This window comes from Patagioenas fasciata, chromosome 4 (genome assembly GCF_037038585.1).
Source record: "Patagioenas fasciata isolate bPatFas1 chromosome 4, bPatFas1.hap1, whole genome shotgun sequence".
NCBI lineage: Eukaryota > Metazoa > Chordata > Aves > Columbiformes > Columbidae > Patagioenas > Patagioenas fasciata.
Window position 1 is genome coordinate 37,056,048 of NC_092523.1, and position 8,265 is coordinate 37,064,312.

Consider the following 8,265-nt stretch of genomic DNA (forward strand, 5'->3'; position numbering starts at 1 on the left):
TTTCAAATTCTACTATGTTGCTTTAAAGAAGGATTGCCGTCTGAAATCAGTGTACAAAATGTGAGTGCATGGTGGATTTACCTCATAACACAATAGCATCTTCTGGCTTGTTCTGCATGAATTTTATCAACAATTGCGGCCATTCTATCTACATTTCTTGCTTACTGCTAAGTAGTTAAGTGACATTTTCAAAGAACTATCCACAGTGATTCTAAAATATGTTTTCACAGTTGAAAAGGCTACTTTAGAGTCAATCCTGCTGTATGTTTTCTGTGTGCAGTACTTTCTTGACACTCTTCATCTTGCATTTCACCTGTCACTCTATGATTTTATGGTTTTGCTATATATTTAAGTTTTTAAGTTCCCATTTTTATATGGCTCAGGATATTTGGAAAGGTCACATTATTTTAAGAGTCTTCCAGAGGAGAATCATAATTACTGAATTTCTGTTGAATTGAGAAATTCCAGGTTTTGGGTTCAGATAATGAAGATATCATCGATGTGTCTTACATACAGAATTATTTTGATACTGAACTGTGTGGAATTATTTAGGGAAATCATGAAGATAATGTCAAACTATGAACCCATATTCATGTTCACAGCTGTAGTTCTTTGTTTGGAGAAAATATTGTTTGCTGATGGCACATCTCTGAGTTAATTTTGAAAAGTATTGGCTTTAGTAAGTGTGGATTGAAAACCTGAAGGTTGGTCTTACTTTTGTAGGTATTTCAGACAGGTAATGGTACTGCCATGATGTGGGATATTAATATGCTAATTATATTGTCCATACTGGTAGAGGATATTGACAGATGTAATGGAGTTTTTGGAGGACATCCACCATATACTTGGAAAGCTCACTGTTGTCAAAAGATATGAGTTTCTTATGAATATGATAGATATTCTGAAAATGCCATGGTAGAAAATTACAAGACTGTCACAGTTTTCTTGTTTGTGGATCAGTTTTCAACGGGGATATCTAATTTCTCTGTATGACTGAGAAATGCTGTTAAGCTATATTGGAATAATTCAGGAAAATCTTTAATGAAGAGTGTCAGTCTAACACTCTTGTGAAATGTTCTGTCATTATTATTTAATATTCTCCCAATATTTCACTCATTAATATCCTTCCAACAAATTTCCAAGTTTTCCTACATAAAAGTCAACATGTAAAAGCAGGCATTCTAATTAATCTATCTTAATTTCTATAGTTCATGATTTAGTCATGAACTGTGGTCTTTGCTTGTTCTATCTTTTTTTCTGTGACATGGCATTGGCTGCTAGAATTATCACTGTGAAAATGAGAATTGTTTGAAATAAGTAAAATTATACATGCCATTAAGTCATATATGCACAATACAGCTTTTTCGCTTTCATTTGTGGGTAACTTCTCAGTTTGATGTTGTTTTTTTTTTTTTCCCCTTGTTTTAAACAATTCATGTAATCCATGAGGACTAATAAGGCTACATATAATTTCCAGCTTTATACAGCGATTACAAATTTGATTTAAACTGACCAGTATTACTGTATTTGGCACTTCTGAAATAATACCTTCATGCCATTGTCTTGGCATACTGTAAGAAGAGCTGCACTGAATGGCTTTTGTTGCATTTTGATACTAGAGAGAAGCTTAATTAAGTTTGCAGAGTCAGGAGCATCTGCTGCAGGTCACAGAAAGAGAGATGTAGCAATATTTTTATATTGATTACACAGAAGAGGATAAAGGCTATTCTTCTTAATGTCAACAGTAGGTGAAAATAAGAAATAATTGCATTCTCCACAAAAGCATGTCAAAACCACTCTTCGTACTTTATATGGAGTCTTAAATATCTCAAATTTCTTGCACAGTGATAGTAGGTAGTTGTTAAAAACATTTCCTTGCTATCTAGACACTTTAGGAGGTAACTATTTGTCTGTGTACAAAGACTGTGAGCAAGGTAAAAACTAGAAGACTGGGAGCAGATTTTGTCTTTATTTATTCACATTACTAAAGCAGAATCTCAAAGAATTTGAGTTTTTCTAGCAACAGCCAAGAGCAATGGTAATAGGAGCAGAAAAATTTACTGTGTGCATAAACTACAGCTGGACTTAAATACAGCAACAGACCAGTTCCAGCCAACAGACCTCTCTCTCTTCCCTCTGTTCAGAGTATCTGCTATTGTCATGATCAACCGTACCAGTTTTCCCCCATTAATCTTGAGCGAGGATTAACAAAAGAAATGGATGTATTAGGCAAAGAAAAAAACAAATGCAATAGAAAATTACTAACTACATCCCAATAGTATTATATCCTAACTGTTTTGCTTAACCAAACTATCTGTCCTTCCTTCAGCCTCTGTCTGTTTCTAGACTTTTTCAGATTTTAAGTTGTAAGGGACTGGAATATATCTTTCTTGTATAGTTGTACAACATCCAAGACAGTGAGGTTGCTCATTTGATTGAATCATCTGTGCATAACTCCATGCTAAAAACATTGATGGGTAATCAAAAATATTACCATCCTTAGGAAAAACAGGGCTATATATAAAGCTGTCTTGTTTTTTTTGTGTGTTTTTTGTTTTGTTTTGTATTTTTTTTGTTTGTTTGTTTGTTTTGTTTTGTTTTTTGTTTTTAAGGAAAAGCTTTCGGCAAATCTAATTCAGGCCCTTGATACATCAGTAAGATTGTCCTGTATTCTACCTTTTCCTTTTATGCTGGATGAAATAAATTATAGCTAAATCACAATAAAATAGTTTATCAACATATGCACATATACCCCATTCTAACTGATGATGTTATTCTTTTAACAGATAATGCTTAAACAGTATCAGTAGAAAATGCAGTAGAGCTGTAACAAATGATAATAAATGTGCTACAGAAATGAAATGGATAGTTTTTTATCCGAAGGAAGACGAAAGCATAATATGAAATCCTATTTTGACAGTGGTTTGGCCTCTAGCAGAATATAAGAATTATTGTTATTGATGCTGTTACATGTATTACCCTTCCACACATTGATTTTTACTGCAGAACCTTTAACATAAACGAGAAAAACAAATATGTGTATACATGGCCAAAAGCTAAATCCTTATTTGAATTCTTATCAGTATGGATAGTAAGAACATGGTTTAGGGACTTTTAAAGACACTTAAAATATGTCAGGTTTAAAATTTCCCTTGCGGTACCACTCACAGAGGTTAAAGATAAAGTACTTAATCCTGTTGTCTGAGGTCATCATGCAGGATGCCTCTCTGTATAACTTGGAAAGACATTTTGTGCTTACATGTGCATGCTTGTGTAGTAGGTTATTTTGCAAGTTGTGTGGCAGTATTACAGGAAGGCCTGTTTGAGCCCTATGCAGTGAAATTACAATAATTTGTAAAATGGACGTATGATGATATTTCACTCTTCCTCTTGGCAAATCTCCAAGCTTGGAGGAAGTAGACAATTCCACAACTGCAGGTAAGATGTGAGAACAGAGCATGGAGTGATGCAGAGGAAGAAACACATCATCAAAGGAACAATAACAAGGAAGAAGGAAAGCGGTGGAGAAAGAAAAGAGAAAAAACAATCAATTTTTACTGCGTGGGACAGAGAAAAGATCAGAATAGGGTGCTGCAGTGTCATTCAGTAAAATGTGTTCTTTCCCTATTTACTTGAAAGGTTGCCTGTTGATAATCTCTTTGTTTCCAGTTGAGCTTACCCTGACAGCTTCATATTCAATGCCACATAGACCCTACCAAAAAAAAAAAATTTAAAAAGCTCAAACTGAGAAATACACACACACACACAAAAACCAAACAACAAACAGATGGCTTGGGAATATCACCTAGTTGCAAAAAGTTCCTGAAATGCAAAAAAACCTCAAAACATGAACCCCAGAAGATAACCATGAAATCCCTGAATAAACTCTTTTAAAATATTGATTAAAGGAGTTGAACAGAATATTTTTCCACTTGAAATCAAGTTTAAAATCTGTATTTCAATAAATCATAAATATTTATAATATTCATTTTTTACTACCAGATGTTGCTGCTTTCATCTAGATAATTTGTCTTTAAATAATTTTAGTTTAAAAGGGAAACGGCCCTGATGAGTTAAAAATTACCTCACTATTTTGCAAGCACAGGTCAAATTACTTGTGGAAAGGCTGCATTGCAAAACACTTTTGTAGAAAAGTTCTGTTGTAATAATGAGTGTGTATCAATTATTTAGGAAACAGACAAAAATGAAGTTTAGTCCTGTACAGTACGGAGGTGGAGTATACAGTTCATAAAGTAAAAAGTAATGGCTGGTTCAGACACTGAAAAAGAGGCTGACCTTATATTTATGACAAGTGCTAGGCCCAGGAGTAAATCAAAGAGCACAATCCTTTAAATATGTGCTTACTTACATGCTAAAGTTCATATTTGATCTATATGGCCATTGAAGCAATCATTCTTTATCACTTTTTGGCCTTTCTCTCAACTGTAAAACAGAAGTATTATGGTCAAAGGACAATTTATTTCTGCTATATGAAGACAATTATAGTAGTGTTTAATTGTGCTTGATCTCCAGTAGTTTCTATTCAAACTTTTGCCTGTGGTAAAAAAATTTAAGCTATTTTCTCCTCATTTCATAGGAACATAAAATAGAAGGGCTGAAGGGAAATCTGAGGCTAAAGGACATCATCATGCCAAAGGTGTTAGCATGAACCTGCTGAATATACATGTGTTTTGTTTACAATGCAGAAGGGGAAAGTGAATCTAATTAGACAGAGAACATTATGAAAAAAAATCCATTAAGAAAGGTTGTTTAAACAGAGGTCTCACAAAGCATCTACAGCTTCAGGAAGAACATTTTTATTTAATTTTTCCTTCACTTATGGTTTCTGTGTTGTATGTGTCAAAAGTGTTAATTTTGTTGTGAAAATAACTTCATCATTTCCTAGACTATGCAGTTAACATGGAAATTTTTTATTATAATGAACCAACTGCTCTTAATCTTAAAATAGAACTCACAGCTTTTGGTGAATTATTGTGGAATTTAATTTGCCCTAATCTGCTATGGTGACAAGTGCAATATAAACAAAAATGGGAAGAAAAATATGCCAATAAGCAAAGAGTAAGAGTCAGAAGATACAGGTTAAGATTTTTCAAAACTAGTTTTGAAAGTTCAGCCCAGAACCCTTTAATTACACACCTAAAAAAAAGCCTGGATGCTCAATGGTTCTGAGCCTTCATTAAATTCCTGTTAAGTCAATGAAAACCACATCTTGAAAAAGTCAAATTGCTTCTGTAGGCACCTGATTATGGATGTAAAAACTCATCCTTAGGACCTTTAGGTTTGTGGCGATTTTGTTACCTTTTTTTTTTTATCAATCTCAAATTATTTGTTGCTCTGCTTGAAGTCTAAATCCCCTGAGGAGGAGTTTTTGTGTGAGAATTTTATCTATCTCTTTCTCTAGTTTCAGGAAAAAGAAGTCTCTAGACTCCATGGTTGTAGAGAGGAAGCTTTAAAAAGAACAATTAGAAAAACAACTGAAGGCAAAAATCCAGGGGAGTAAAAGCAAATAAAAACAGCATTAAGAAATACAAATCACATTCTAGGGTTGGGAATTACTCGCTATTTCTTGATATTTATCCTTATTTACACTGTGCTAGGTAAGTTATTTAACCTTTCCATACCTAACTTCTCTTCTGTACGTTGTCACTGAAATAATGGTATTTACTCATCTCTCAGGGAATTAGGAGATTTAATTTAATGAAAGCTATGAAACACTTCATTAATCATAAAGGGAAAGTAATACGGAAGCATGGATTATTATCATTATTAATTAATTTAAAAACTCTCTTGAGACAAGAAGGGAATGATTATGGTCAGGGGATTTGGTTTTTTTGAAGAGTATACTCTGCTGTGACTTCTAATAGAATTTTTGGGCAGCCCTGGGAGAAAACACATTAAGTGTATCGTTAGTAGATTTGGATTTACAACCTCATTGAAATTTTCAGGTTTTAAAAAGATTCATTATTTCTTCTCTCCTGTTGAACTGATGAGTAATTATTATGCAAATCTTGTATTTCTTTATGGGTTACCTTTGGACTGGCATTTAAGCTAAATATTATGTAAGGTTATTGATAAAACACTATTGAATTATAACAGAAGCAATGACAGCAGTTATTGAACGTGTAAAATGCTCTCTGGAGTCCGAATGCTTGTAAATATGACGGGTCGAATACTTTGACAATAAAAATGTTGAGTGATGCCTTCTCTTGTTCTCAAATACACCATTAGTTTAACAGTGCTCAAGCAGTTTTCAAGATGACCACATTTTTTTTTGTTAGACGTGAACATGCTATTCTATGACAAATTGAAGTACTATCTAAATAATGTATTCCCTAAATGATATTAAACCTCTTTTTAAGGTCACATTATCATTGTCAACATCATCACTATCCAGGAAAAGATAACGATATGTGGAGTGGTTGCAATATCTTTTAATCTGGGAAATATACTTTTTAATCTGGGAACTATCTTTTTAGTCCCGGAAATACACTTTTTTCAAGGAGAAATCACTTCTGACCCCTCTCCGTTTTCTTGCTGCTAGCTTCAGTACAGTGAACTTTTACATCTCTTCAGTATTCTAGAGGAACTCACCAGATGCTGTTGCATTCAGAAGTGTCATAAAATAGAGAAGGAGTAGGGAAAAGCTATGCAGAGCCTCATTCTCTGAGTTTTGCCTGGATCTGCTGGACTTAGATCCTGAACAGAGGAAAAGAGGGAAGCTAAATACTGGACCAGGAACCTCTGGAATGACATGAGAGATGCTTTGAAGATCCACATATTTTGGACAGCCTCCTTTCCTAAAAGCTCAACAGAGCCTCAAACCTATCTGCTTGTAAGAGATAATCAGCAAGAAGTTTACTAGTATTCAAATCACTGAGTTGGTGTTCAACATAGTGAGGCAACTCTCTAGGTTCCCAAAACTATTTTGCTTCTCATGGCACTCAAAACAACAGAATGGTTCAGATATTTTTCTTTACGCTCTGTTTTCAAAGAAATTTCTATTTTTTGTTTCTCATGGTCCTATTTTCAACCTTGTTTTAATGATCGTAAGAACTTCAGAGCTTATTTTATTTTACAATCAGTTTAAAAAAAAAGACTCTTATGACAGCATGGTTCCAGGACTTGAACTTTTATGAAACACGTCAAATACTGGAAAACTTAAAACAAAATGCCCCAGACTGACAACATTGCCCACATTGCCCAGTTATTCTCATTCTCAGCATGCTTTTTCACTTTATAATAATTAATCGATTTTTGTGATCACAACTGATATGTTCAGTTGATGTGTTCAGTTTGCTTGTTTTTAAAGGAAGATAAAAAGATTACACTTCACATCTTGCTCCTCTACTACAGTTAAATAAAACACTTTCTGTTTTCTCTGAAACAGTTTACCATTGAGAAATTTGAGCTGTTGGTTCAGAGTTTATAAAGCCTAAGAGCACTTGAAGTCATTGTCATACTACCTGCAACCTGTCATCTAGGATGTGAGGTCTGTCCTTGCTGACATGTCAACAAGAACATTAAAGAATGAACGACAATTTAAAACTGCAACTATTTGTTAGACTAGTTAACTTCCCGAAACAAGGCCTTTTTGATGTTTACTTGGAAACTATTCAAGAACAACTTCTATATTAAACTTAACTGGAGATATTTACATGTCAGCATATCCATAAATCACCTTTATAAATTTAAGAGTCTTTTCCTTTTCATTCTCATATTCTTATATTCTTTCAAATTATATATAATTATATATACATGTGTTTTTCATTTTTTTGTTTGTTTGTTTGTTTCCTCCTTGGGCTGCTTCACTTCACTTGATTTTATGTCTGAATTTCTTAGTACTTGCTGGATCATGCAGAATAGCCTACACAAAACCAAACCTCAATTGCTGATCCCTTATCTCATGTGTATTTTTCACTAAAATTTTCATTCTCTTATGTTTAAAAGTACCACATCCATCGCAATAATCTTGGACTCGGTATAGTATGACAAAAATGCCAGAATAAGGCCACTTTGAAAAGAGAAAATGAACAGAAAGTGGTAAAACAAAGCTGCAACAACTTTGCGGGTAATAGAAATATTCTCTTTCAGTTTCTGAAGATTTGGAAATGTTAAATGAAACTTATGGTACCACCTGCGCAGACATACATCTGTCTATCTCTGAAGAACTTTCAGTTTTCTTCTCAACTGGTGGTGTACATGTTTGTCTCTAATCTGCAAAGGCAGAGAGGTACCAACATGGTG